The following is a 13,442-nucleotide window of genomic DNA, read 5'->3' on the forward strand; positions in this document are numbered from 1 at the left end:
TGCCCTGCCCTGCATGCACCCAGATGTCCAGCAGTGACCCTCCTCTCCCCTGCATTCACCCATGTCCAGCAGTGACCCTCCTTTCCCCTGCCCTGCATGCACCCATACCCAGCGACCCCCTCCACCCATGCCCAGCAGCGACTCCCTTTTCCCCACTGCCACCCCCTCCCAAGTTGTATCGCGAATTCTTCTCCTCCCTCCCTCCCGATCCGGTCCCTCACCACCCGCTTGTTTTTTGAATTATTCGGGGCAGGCAGTCTTGCCTGCCCGCTTCCAGCGCTGACTGTCCTCCCTTGCCGATTCGCGCTTCAAAATGGCTGCCGAGACTTCAGCCGAAGTCTCGCGAGGCCGCCTCTGGAAGTCTCGGCGGCCATTTTTAAAGCGCAAATCAGCAAGGGAGGACAGTCAGCGCTGGAAGCGGGCAGGCAAGACTGCCTGCCCCGAAGAATTCAAAAAACAAGCGGGCAGTGAGGCGGATCCGGAGGTAGGGAGGAGGGAGGGAGGAGAGCCAGAGCTGGCTCGCTATTTTCAACAACCGCTCACAAGCTGGAAGAAAATTTAACAACCGGCTCTTGCAAGCCGGTGCGAGCCGGCTCCAGCACACCACTGCTCAAGATTCTTTCCTAGGAATGTTGTAGTTCCAATTTCTCTTTTCTTTATTTATGATACTTATGTAAAGCACCTAGGTGGATTTACCGAGATGTAAAATGTATGGTAAAAGAACTGGGGAAACATTTGGGTGGGTGGCAGGCAGGGGGCTCATCCTCAAAACTTTGCTTTGAGAGCAGCTGGGGACTGCTTGGGCAGGGGCTGTGCTTTAGGAAGGCCACAGATCGCATTGCCATGCTGGGTCAGCCCGAAGGTCCATCCAGCCCAGTATCCTGTTTCCAACAGTGGCCAATCCAGGTCACCAAGTACCTGGCAAGATCCCAAAGAGAATAAAAAAACGATCTTGCGCTGCTTATCCCAGGAATAAGCAGTGGATTATCCCAAGGGTTTCTTGCAGGAGCTTGTCCCAACCTTTTTTAAACCCTGCTACGCTAACTGCTTTTACTACACTCTCTGGCAATGATTTCCTAGAGTTTACTTACACACACACACACACACACACACACACACACACACACACACACACGTGGAGTGAAGATATATTTTCTCTCGAGTTGTTTTAAGTTGACTACTTAAGTCACTTCATTGCGTACCCGCCCCCTAGTCCTTGTATTTTTGGAAAGAGCCCACAAGCGTTTCACTTCTAGTCGTTCCGTTCCACCCCACTCCCTATCGTATCTCCCCTCAGCCGCCTCATGTCCAAGCTGAAGAGCCCTAGCCTCTTTAGCCTTTCCTCACAGGGAAACTGGCCCGGTCCCCTCTATCATTTTCGTGGCCAGACAGGCGGCATCAGCTGACCCTGGCATTGGGATTTCAATGACCATTTCTGCCCTTAGTATGGGTCATCAGCAGTTTGTGGAAGGCAGGTATCCCACGAAAACTATTATCGTGCAAAGTTTTTTTCCAAAACTGAGCGGGGCGGCAGTCAGAGATGGGGGCTCCCCACAAACCCAGCACAGGTTGTGAAGCAGGATTAATCACCTGCAAGGAATCAGAATTTGCATTTTAAAAAACAGCCTTGGACCAATCTTAGGGGGATTTATTTTATTATTTGATTGCATTTGTATCCCACATTTTCCCACCTATTTGCGGGCTCAGTGTGGCTTACAATACATTGTAAATGATGGAAATATAGTTTGTTACATTACGATTATGGGTTACATTGTGAATAGTTAAGGAAGATGGAGTCAGATCAATCACCTTTGTGGCGTAGAAACTATAGGATATGACGTTGGGGAATTACTACGCTGATCAAATAATAGCAAGAGAGCGATGGGGTAGACAGTTTTTATCTGTGGGTAGATTGTTGAATGGGAGAGAGTACGGGGAAGTGGAGTACATGGGGTAATATCTTGAGGCGTTGTTGTGGTGTATATGGGATTTATAAGTTTTGATCCTTGCGGTATGTTTTGTCAAAGAGATAGGTCTTCAATCGTTTGCGGAAGTTTACAGCACCCTCTTCTAGGGCTGTGTATTTTGCTCTCATCTCCTTGGCTTTTCTGATAGCGCACGCCGCCACACAAGGCGCGCGCACAAACCTCACGCGTACAGGTCGGTGAGCAAGGCAGCGCATGCTCTTCCTCTAAAACTGGAACAGCACAAGCATAAAATGGAGCATTTTGGCCTGCACTCCCCTGGCTTAAAAGCCCGGGCTTTTTATGCCCTCAGTTGCGATGCAACAGAGGGACAGTGACATCTCTGCAGCAGCATGGAGAAAGGCTAGCCATTGTGCCGAGAAGCTCCCTCGCCTGCTCTGTGCAGCTGGATCTCTGCTCGCTTTTAAGCAGGAGAGAAAGATCACAGCTAGGGCCGGAAACACAAGCAAAAAGAGGGCACCAAAGATCCTTTTCCTGGGACAGAGGTGTGACTGACCTGGGGTAGAGTCACAATGTTCAGCCATCCACCTGCCCCTTCGATAGCTCAGCTGGTAAAGGGGAGGACTGTAAGGCAAGACTATAGATATCCTTAGGCCGCTGGTTCAAGTCTGGCTCGAAGAATCCTGGCTTACTTTTTGGCTCCCTTCACAGAGCAGAACGCCTTTGGCGTCTGTTTCCACCCCTCACCCCCCAATGGAGCCTTTCAGTGCAGTCAGGGGTAGGTTCCCTGTGACCATAAGAGCATAGTTGTCAGGATGGCCAAGCAGCGTGTTGCATTCAGGTTGCAGTCTCCCTTGGAGGCATGGGTTCAAATCCCACTCCTGACACACCAGCCCCCTAGAGCTCTCTACCTTTCTAGAACCCAGAAGCTGCAAGGCTCCAGGGCCACCCCAGTCAAGTTCTTTCCTTTCTAGTACTTTATTTTCAGTACCCAGAATATGCAACCTGGTGTTCCAATGCCACCTCAGTTCAGCACGGACCAAGGAGCCTGCTCAGCTGCCTTTTTTAAGGTTACCTTATTTGCTCCCCCCAAAAAGAAGATGCATGCTCCACCCCTCTGTCACATACCACCCCAGCCCCATCACTCCCCCCCCCCCTAAAAAAATGGCCACCGAGAGTTGAAGTGACCTCGTTAGACTTCAACTCTCGGTGGCCATTTTGAATCTGCGCCAAGACAAACGGGCAGGTAGGCAAAACCTGCCCGGCTGCCCGGCCATGTCGAGTACATGTCCGGGTAAAACCGGACATATGGTAACCCTAGCCTTTTTCAGGGCAATACCTTACCTTGGTGCAAACAGCATTTCCTGGGGTTGCAGAATGCTGAAGCTGTAAGGTTCCAAGGCTACCTCAGTGAAACAGAGAGCCTGCTCAAATTGCCTTTCTCATATGGCAATACCCTTACCTTGGTGGAAGAAGGAGCGCAGTGCAGGCTTTTTCCTGCGTTGCAGAATGCTGAAGCTGCAAGGTCCCAAGGCCTCCTCCTCAGTTAAGCATAGGCCGAGGAGCCTGCTCAGCTGCCTTTCTCATGGCAATGCCCTTACCCTGGTCCTGGTGCAAGGAGCATTTCCTGGGTTGCAAAATGCTGAAGCTGCAAGGCCCCCAAGGCCTTCTCCTCAGTTGAGCATAGGCCGAGGAGCCTGCTCAGCTGCCTCCTCAGCTAAGCATAGGCGAGGATCCTGCTCAGCTGTCTTTCTCATGGCAATACCCTTACCCTGGTGCAAAGAGCATTTCCTGGGTTGCAGAATGCTGAAGCTGTAAGGTTCCAAGGCCACCTCAGTTAAACAGGGAGCCTGCTCAAGCTGCCTTTCTCATGCACAGAGCAGTGCAGGCTTTTCCTCATTTGCCACCCTTTCTGTTCCTTTCTGGATCTATGGCATCTCTGCAAAATGTTACCGGAAGGCAGTTAGTGGCCTGGGAAAAAGGAGGCCGGCGATGTAAATTACGGAGCAGCCGAACCTAACATGGTGGCTGCCTCGTGGTAGCTCCCGGCTCGAATCGGGCCCGCTTCCGGCTTCCCCGCTCCCTTAGGTGACGCTGAGGGAAGACCTCGGCGTCATTGGCGGGGAGGCCCGAAGTGGGCGGGACCTCAGCGGGCGGGCTCCGTGCGCTGTTTAAATGTTCGCCGGTGAGACGTAGAGAGTCTCTCGTCGGCAGGCAGGAAGTGCACGGTTTTCAGGATTTACCGAAGTCAGAGTTCGTTTCTTGGCCCGAGTTTCCCGGAAAGAAAAAGGTCCGACCGTGAAATTTGCTTCTAGACCGTGAGTTTCCTTTCTCGCTTCAAGCTGCCGGGGTGGGGGGGGGGGGGCTTTTCATTTTCTCTCTCCTCTCTCCCGGGCTACTCCCGTGTTGCTCTTGGCCTTCTTCAGCCTGCACGCGCTCTTTTAAATTGCGAGCGAACAAACAAAGGAGCAGGTCGCCAGCTAGAGACTCTTCGGCGGTCGCTCATGTTGATGCAAATAAGATTTCCCGCCTTTAGCTGCGCGTCTTTCAAGCCCTTATGGCTGCTCCCGCTTAAATTCAGCATGTAGGTCTTCTTGCGGTGTGGTAGTGGGCGTGTTGGGTCTTCCTTCCGTCGGATCGAGAGCTAGAGCTAGAATGTGAACGAGAGCTAGAGCGAGCTACGGGGGGCCTACCGCGTTTGTTCGCTTCCTGGGTACGTGTATGAGCTCCCCTGCATAGCCAGCTCAGTTTACGAGTTCTGGGGATCCCAGGGCATCATCAACCTGCATGCCTCTGCCGGAGCTGGGTATCCGGGCTTCCCTGCAGTGGAGCTTCCACCAGTCGAGGCCAATATAACTGCAATGATCCTTTGAGTAGCGGGGTGGTAGCGAAAAGGGGGAGATTATGTAACCCTGAAACTAGTAGGGACCCATCAGCATCTCGTGGAGCTCTCTGCGCCTGGGGGTGGGGGGTCGGGCTCGGTTCCCCCGGTTCCCCTGGAACAGAGTCCGCCACCCTGACCACTAGGCCACTCCCCTGCTAAAGGAACCACGCATGAATTCCACAGTGGAATGGAGTCTAGTGGTAGAGCAACAGAATGGTAAGCCAGACAATACGGTCATATAGGCTCCCGGAGCAAACCCCTCCGGCGCGCGTGCTTTTCGTTCTGTGTTTCTTTTCTTTTCTTCTTCTTTGCGCGCGGTAGTACTGTCTAAGGGTGTATTCACTGTCCGGCTTATCCCGAGTTAACTGGTTCGCATGCTTACATTTCCGCGCTCTCGTCTCCCGTTTCGGTACTGCGTTAGGGCGCGCAGGGCAGCGGCCTAGGGGTTAGTACATTGCCTGCTAAGCCAAAAGGTGGTTGGAAGGTTGTCCTATGCACTGGGGTTGAGTTTCTTTTCTTTTCATGCAGTTTCTCACGTGATCGACATGCCTCGCCGGGCGCAAGTTGTACAGTTACCGCCACGCCAATCAGAAGTGGGACAACCTGAGACCCCCCCTCCGTCTCCGCGCATGTCAACGAGACGCCGGAGATGTCCTGAAAGATACATCGATTCGGTCGACCTGCCTCTTCTTCGTGCACCAGTGGCCTCAGCTAGGGAGACCGGTGGCCAACAGCAAGCTGTTTCCCTGCACAGTACGTTGGGTCAACAGCTACCATCAGAAGACCCATCGCTGCCTGATCTGCCTAGCACGAGCAGCGCAGCACCGGCTTCAACAACGCTACAATGTCACGCATCCCCAAGCCGGCAGGCAAGAGGCACCCAGAGAAGAAGATGGTCCTTCTCCAGCAGCAGCTTGAGCGGGTCTCGGCGCATGGATCACGCCCAGACCCCTCGTCAGCATTGTGATTCAAGATCCTGCGGATTGAGGAGCGACCCCAGACGTCGCAGATCAGCCGAACGTCCTGGTAGTCATCAATCTCACCCTCTTCACGAGCAGAGCAGATCCCCATCCTGCGACGGCTATCAACACCACTGCAGATACCGCTCAACACATGACCGTCACAAGCCTCTTTTCTGTCAGCAGAGGGATCTCTCCAGATCACCGCCCGTTTGCCTGGGCCCTAGGGGTCCCTCACCTCATCACGGACGCCCGCTGGCAACCTCCCAGCCTGAGAGTTGTGACGCCGTGCATGGACCCTTGGCTTCACCACATTATGCGCCCATGAACGGAGACACGCGTCGAGGACGAGCTGGCGTCGTGCGCACACCAGCTCAAGAGGTAGCAGAGACATCGGGTAGCCACCATGTGGCTCTTGGGGGGACTCCCAGGGACCGCACCTTATCAGAAGAAAGCAGCAACCTCCCTCCGGCATCAAAAAAGCACCGGGCGAACAAACAGAGGAAGAAAGGTAAGAAAAGCAGGCGATCTGGTCGCTCCAGCTCCTCATCGTCTTCCGACTCTTCCTCCTCTTCTTCCTCGTCCTCTTCCTCTTCTTCCTCTCTCTTTCCCATCAGGGTAATATCCTATGCACGCATGATGAGTATCGTGGGCAGGAGGCAGCCCGAACAAATTGACCCTATGCTCTGTTACCTGGAAACAGTCCTGACCATCTACCGGTAGCACGAGGGATATGCCTGGCTAGCTTACGACGAGCATTTTAGGGACAAAATGGAAGCAAACCCTAAGATGTTGTGGGACACGGACGACGGCAGCCTGTGGTTGCGAAACGTTCTCACAAGAACCAATAGCGCATCCAAGCGCGCTTATTGGCATAAGGCACCCCCGTCGGGGAATAGACACGGGAGGCCTACCTCGCTCTCCCGAGAGGTCTGCTGGAAGTACAACAAAGGCACCTGCAACATCCATGACTGCAAATTCAAGCACCTGTGTGCCACCTGCGGAGCCCCGCACCCTCTTGCCGTTTGCCCTAAGAAATCAGCGCAGAGGCAGGGAGGGCTGCAAAAACCTTGAGTTACTCTCCAGGGCTCCCACCCCCATCAGATTGAATGCCATGATGCCTTGGCTCGAGAGATACCCCAAACGGCAGGCTGCGACCTTGCTTTTGCGTGGCTTCCGTGATACCTTTTCAGGGACCATACCATTCTGTACTCCAGCATTACCATCGCGCTCCAGGACCCGCCTTGCTCACATCATCTCCGACAAGCTTGCAGGCAAAAGGGCAGATGGCCGCGTGGCGGGGCCTTTCCGTTATCCTCCTTTCTTGAGAATGTTTGTCTCCCCTCTCTCAGCCATCCCCAAAAAAGAGCAAGGCAAATATCGCCTCATACACAACCTGCCCCCCCCCCCCCCCCCCCCCCCCGGACAATCAGTAAACAATTCCATACCTGAGAGCTTGACATTTGTCCAGTACATGTCTTTTGACGCGGCATTAGACCTGGTACGAGAGGCGGGTCCGGAGGCGCTTATGGCCAAAGTGGATATTGAATCGGCTTTCTGTCTCCTCCCGGTGCACCCAGACTGTTTCCCGCTTTTGGGGTTCGAGCACGAGAAGCAGTTCTACTTCGACAGATGCATGCCCATGGGATGCGCAGTTTCCTGTAACCTGTTTGAGGCGTTCAGCACCTTCTTGCATTGGGTGGTGGCACAAAGGTGACAGCGAACACCATCGTTCATTACTTGGACGACTTCTTCGTCGGTCCCCGTGGCTCCAACACCTGCAGAGACCTCATGGAAGACTTTTGCAAAGTAGCACTGGAGTTTGGGGTGCCCATCACAAGTGGCAAAACCACAGGACCCTGTACGACCATTACCTTCTTGGGAATCCAGAGTGATTCAGCAACTCAGACCACCAAACTTCCCGAGGACAAGCTACAGGGGTTGGCGCAAAGAATCCTCACTGCCTTGCATTCACCCAAGATCACCCTGTACCAGATGCAGTCCCTATTTGGCTCCCTCAACTTTGCATGCAGGGTTATTCCAATGGGTAGAGTGTTCATCCACAGACTTGCTGCTGCTACTGCCGGCATCACGCGCAAGCACCATCATTTGCGCATAACCCTGCCCATGAAGCAAGATCTGATCATCTGGCTGCGCTTCCTAGAAGATTTCAACGGGAGGGCTCTTATCCAATCAGCCCCAATCTCTAGCGTAGACCTTAACCTTTATACAGACGCTGCCGGGGCTGTAGGGTGCGGAGCTTATTACAACGGAGACTGATTCGCGGTCCCATGGCCGTTGCATTGGGTGAACAATGGCCTCACCAAGAACGTCACTTTCCTTGAACTGTTCCCCATTGTCGCAGCGGTCAACATCTGGGGCTCGGCCTTGGCCAACAGAGGTGTAACCCTTTGGTCAGACAATGCAGCAGTAGTGGAAATTATAAACAAACAAACGTCGCGTTGTCCATACACCGCAGTGCTTCTGCGCCATTTCGTGCTCCGCTATTTGCAGCTTAACCTGACAGCGCGAGCAAAGCATGTACCTGGGGTTGATAACCGCATAGCTGATGCTCTCTCACGCTTTCACTTTTCTCTCTTCCAGCAGCTGGCCCCCTCAGCAAGCAAGGAGCCAACTCCAATCCCCGAGCATCTATGGCATCTAGTGACAACACCATGCACCTACTCATCACCAGCTCATTAGCCAGTTCTACTCTGCGCAAGTACCGACGTTCCTTCCATCAAGTATGTGAACACCTGCAAGTGCATGGATGGACAGGAGGACCAGTCCCGGACCGACTTCTGGCCCGGTACATCACAGACGCATTCGACGCAGGTGACTCCAGGATGACGACCACATTGCGCATCGCCAGCTTCTCCTTTTTCACCAAGCTGCATGGTTGGGGCAACCCTCGCGCCAGCTTTCCTGCTGAAAGGATGGAAGCGATTCGCCCCCATGCTCCCTGATACTGGGAGGCCTGTCACGATCGAACTGCTCCATCACTTATGGTTAGCGCTCGAACGAGTGTGCTTGAACAGATATGAGACTGCGTTATTCAGGGCAGCATTCTCCCTGGCTTTCTTTGCGGCGCTGCGCATAGGCGAGTTGGTAGTACAATCCAAGACGACACCAACCGGAGGCTTGCGGATGGCCGATGCATCCATTGCACATGGATCGGTCTCCCTGCAAATACCCAGGTCAAAAACGGATCAGGCGGGCAGGGGACACACCATCACACTCAAGGGCGTCCAAGAGTTACCGACTTGCCCAATAGCCAATCTCACTGCCTACTTAGCGGCCAGACCAGCAGCAGGTACACCCCTTCTGGTACATCAGGACACCAGCCCACTCACACAATTCCAGTTCTCGGCGGTCTTCCGACAAGCTCTTCTTGAAGCAGGGCAGGCCCCAGACAATTATGGGACACATTCATTCAGAATAGGAGCTGCAACTACTGCCTTCCAGTATGGCCTTGCCACTCGGACAATCAAGCAGTTGGGCCGCTGGAAGTCAGCAGCATTCCGAACCTATATCAGGCCACCTCCCCCTGCGCAGCACCACGTACAATCCACCTAACCATTCTCCTTCCTCCCGCAGGTCCTCAGTCACGCAAAAGGGTGTGGATCATCGGACACTCCTATATCGTCAATGCATCCAAGCGCCTGATGGGCAGGAGGCCGGGCCAGCACCTGGGGCTGGATGAAAGAGGGGTTACACTGGCATGGATAGGAATTCCTGGTATGCGATGGTGTCAGCTGCTTCCCTCTGTGCGCCGCTTGCTTCAGAATACCCCGCCGCTGGATGTCTTGCTCATTCACCTAGGTGGCAACGACATCGGACGCACCCCATGCCGTTGCCTAATCGCCACAATCAAGTGGGATCTCAGCGAACTCTCCAGCACGATGGCTGGAACCACAATCCTCTGGTCGGATGTCATCCCGCGCTGGTGTGGAGTTACTTCTAAGTTATGGTCCAGAGGGGTCATCAAAGTCAATCGGCAAGTTGGCAAGTGGGTGGAGCAACTCGGCGGCGCTAAGATCTGGCATCATTGGGCCTCTCCCCTTAGCCCTGGATACTTTCTCTCGGACGCCATGCATCTCTCGGAGGTCGCCAATTACCTCCTCCTTAACGACTTCCAGGAGGCACTGGAGAAGTACTGCTAAAGAAACAAGGGGATTTAAAAAAAAAAAAAAAGAAAGAAAAGGGGGGGGGGGGACCCGGGGGGCATGTCGCCCACAGGGTTGTGGCGGAGGCACCCGAGCCTGAGAACCTGGGATGTGCCTGAGCGACAGGCGGAAGGAAGATCAGCACTTCTGCCAAGGAGCTGGGGCGCTCGTCGCTAGCAGACCAAACACCTCGCTGGTTCACATGGCAGGTGGAGCACTGGTCTGGGGGCGCAGTTCCGAATCCGATAGACGCACGGCCACGCTGGGGGCGGAGCATGGCTGGCCGCAGCGCCTGATTGAGAAGCAGGCTCTCTAGCTGGAAGGCATGGCGGAGAGTGGGGTCATCGGCAATTCCAGGACCAGGGCTCAGGTTCTTCCTAGGGACTGTTAATATGTTTTGATGTATTTACAATAAAGCTGTGTCCATTTATTCCCAAAGAAAATCCTGTTTCGTGCTTGGTCTGTGGGCATGACTGGGTTAAGATGAGGGAAGGGGCGGGAGTGAGTGCAGCCTGCCCATGTTATGGTCTTACACAGCCTTGAAAACACAGCATGGGGAAGGACAAGAATGCCAGACTTTGCAACCTTGGGAAGGCCTGGGAACATAGCTCAGTCGGTAGAGTGTCAGACTTTTAATCTGAGGGTCCAGGGTTCAAGTTCCTGTATGGGTGGGACAAGCCCCCCCCAAAAGGAGATGCTGTTCCCCAAGGCATTTTTCCAGTTGGCAAGAAGGGTGCCTAAAGTAGGGAAAATGTTTATTTGGCCTGTTCAAACAGCAAGGGCTGAGGGACTCAGCAGTAATCAAAGAAACCTTTTCTTGACAGAAAGGGCGGTGGATGCGCCAACAGCCTCCCAGTGCGGGCAGTGCACACCAGAGCTGTATCCGAATTTGAGAAAGCGTGGGGTGAGCTGGTGTGGATGGGCGTTATCTCACCCTCACGTGGCCACTCCCCCTCCCCCCCCACACACATACATTCAGGTTTCTACGTTTGTCACCACGCTGTAGCCGTAACCATTGATTCCAGATTTCTAGCACTCTGAGGCAACACGTCTTAGAATCGGCGGCGAACTTGGAGACGATGGTAAAATACAGAACGTGAGGGGGTGGTAAAGCCCAGAACAGGTTCCAGCAAACTGAAGCTAAATGTGAATAAAACGTAGGCCCTGCTCTGTAGCGCTGCCCCATAACACTGCATACTTATACCCCTTTTTAATGGATGGGATTCAGATCTACATTGTTCAATCCCTGAAAATTCAGGGAGTAGTCATCGATGGCCAACTAAAGTTCCAATTACGGAGTAGTCATCGATGGCCAATTAAAGTTCCAATTATGCATCTAGTCTACTGTCCAAAAAGGCTCTGTTTGATCGTTTTCTGATCAGAAAGCCTTGAGGAAGAGACTTCGCCCTCTGGGGAATTCGGATGATTGTAACGCACTTGTTTATGGGTTTTCGTAGAGAAAAGGATTACAGCTCATGCAAAAACACTGCTGTCAGACTGATACAGGAGCCAATCCCTGAGACAATGTCACCCCTGCCATGATTGCGATAATTGATCTATCTAGTTATTCACTTTATTTATTTATTTGTTAGGATGTATTTACTGCCTTTTTGAAGGAATTCACTCAAGGCGGTGTACAGTAAGAATAAAAATCAAACATGAGCAATAGACAATTACAGCAGTCAATTAATAAGGCTAGCTACCGGTATCTGCGTGAATTCCCTACAAAATCCTGACACTGGCTTACAAAATACGTTGTTCCGGAATACCTGTGTTCCTGTTCCGAATGCTTACACCTTACGTACCCTCATGCTCGCTCTGGTCCTCTCAACTATCTCTTTTCACAATTTTGCCAAAATTTTGCCAAAATTTGCTTTGACACTCTCCTCGAATCTATTTTCTCTGTTGTTGCCCCAGCCCTGTGCAGCAGTCTTCCTCTCTGCCTTCCAGCTGACTCATCATTTAGTAGACTCTAACGGGTTGACAAACATCTCTAGGTCGCCGTTCTGTTTCCTTGGTGCTTGACTTTCACCGTGGGCAATCGGAGGCCGCTGCTGAGACCTAACCCTCAAGATTCTTTCCTAGGAATGTTGTAGTTCCAATTTCTCTTTTCTTTATTTATGATACTTATGTAAAGCGCCTAGGTGGGTATACTGAGATGTAAAATGTATGGTGAAAAAACTGGGGAAACATTTGGGTGGGTGGCAGGCAGGGGCTCATCCTCAAAACTTTGCTTTGAGAGCAGCTGACGGCTGCCAGCCCTGAAGGCAGAGGCAGCTTGTTTCCCTGGCTGGGAATCAAACCCGGGCCTTGGGGATGATAGCACCAAATCATGACCACTAGACCACCAGGGACTGCTTGGGCAGGGGCTGTGCTTTAGGAAGGCCACAGATCGCATTGCCATGCTGGGTCAGCCTGAAGGTCCATCCAGCCCAGTATCCTGTTTCCAACAGTGGCCAATCCAGGTCACCAAGTACCTGGCAAGATCCCAAAGAGAATAAAAAAACGATCTTGCGCTGCTTATCCCAGGAATAAGCAGTGGATTATCCCAAGGGTTTCTTGCAGGAGCTTGTCCCAACCTTTTTTAAACCCTGCTACGCTAACTGCTTTTACTACACTCTCTGGCAATGATTTACTTACACACACACACACACACACACACACACACACACACACACACACACACACACACACACACACACACACACACACACACACACACACACACACACACACACACACACACACACACACACACACACACACACACACACACACACACACACCACACACACACACACACACACACACACACCACACACACACACACACACACACACACACACACACACACACACACACACACACACACACACACACACACACACACACACACACACACACACACACACACGTGGAGTGAAGATATATTTTCTCTCGAGTTGTTTTAAGTTGACTACTTAAGTCACTTCATTGCGTACCCGCCCCCTAGTCCTTGGTTTTTGGAAAGAGCCCACAAGCGTTTCACTTCTAGTCGTTCCGTTCCACCCCACTCCCTTTCGTATCTCCCCTCAGCCGCCTCATGTCCAAGCTGAAGAGCCCTAGCCTCTTTAGCCTTTCCTCACAGGGAAACTGGCCCGGTCCCCTCTATCATTTTCATGGCCAGACAGGCGGCATCAGCTGACCCTGGCATTGGGATTTCAATGACCATTTCTGCCCTTAGTATGGGTCATCAGCAGTTTGTGGAAGGCAGGTATCCCACGAAAACTATTATCGTGCAAAGTTTTTTTCCAAAACTGAGCGGGGCGGCAGTCAGAGATGGGGGCTCCCCACAAACCCAGCACAGGTTGTGAAGCAGGATTAATCACCTGCAAGGAATCAGAATTTGCATTTTAAAAGACAGCCTTGGACCAATCTTAGGGGGATCCCCTGGGGAAGTTCTACAGCACCCTCTTCTAGGGCTGTGTATTTTGTTCTCATCTCCTTGGCTTTTCTGATAGCGCATGTC

The 13,442-nt window shown here is 52.6% G+C and overlaps 1 non-coding gene across 1 annotated transcript; it reads right to left on the reverse strand.

The window, feature by feature from the left end:
* Positions 1-12,216: 12,216 nt before the first annotated feature.
* TRNAD-AUC lies at positions 12,217-12,288 on the reverse strand. The gene has a single exon. It is a non-coding gene; the product is annotated as a tRNA-Asp (tRNA).
* Positions 12,289-13,442: the final 1,154 nt, after the last annotated feature.

The sequence above is a fragment of the Microcaecilia unicolor genome, chromosome 2, assembly GCF_901765095.1.
Source record: "Microcaecilia unicolor chromosome 2, aMicUni1.1, whole genome shotgun sequence".
Taxonomy (NCBI): domain Eukaryota; kingdom Metazoa; phylum Chordata; class Amphibia; order Gymnophiona; family Siphonopidae; genus Microcaecilia; species Microcaecilia unicolor.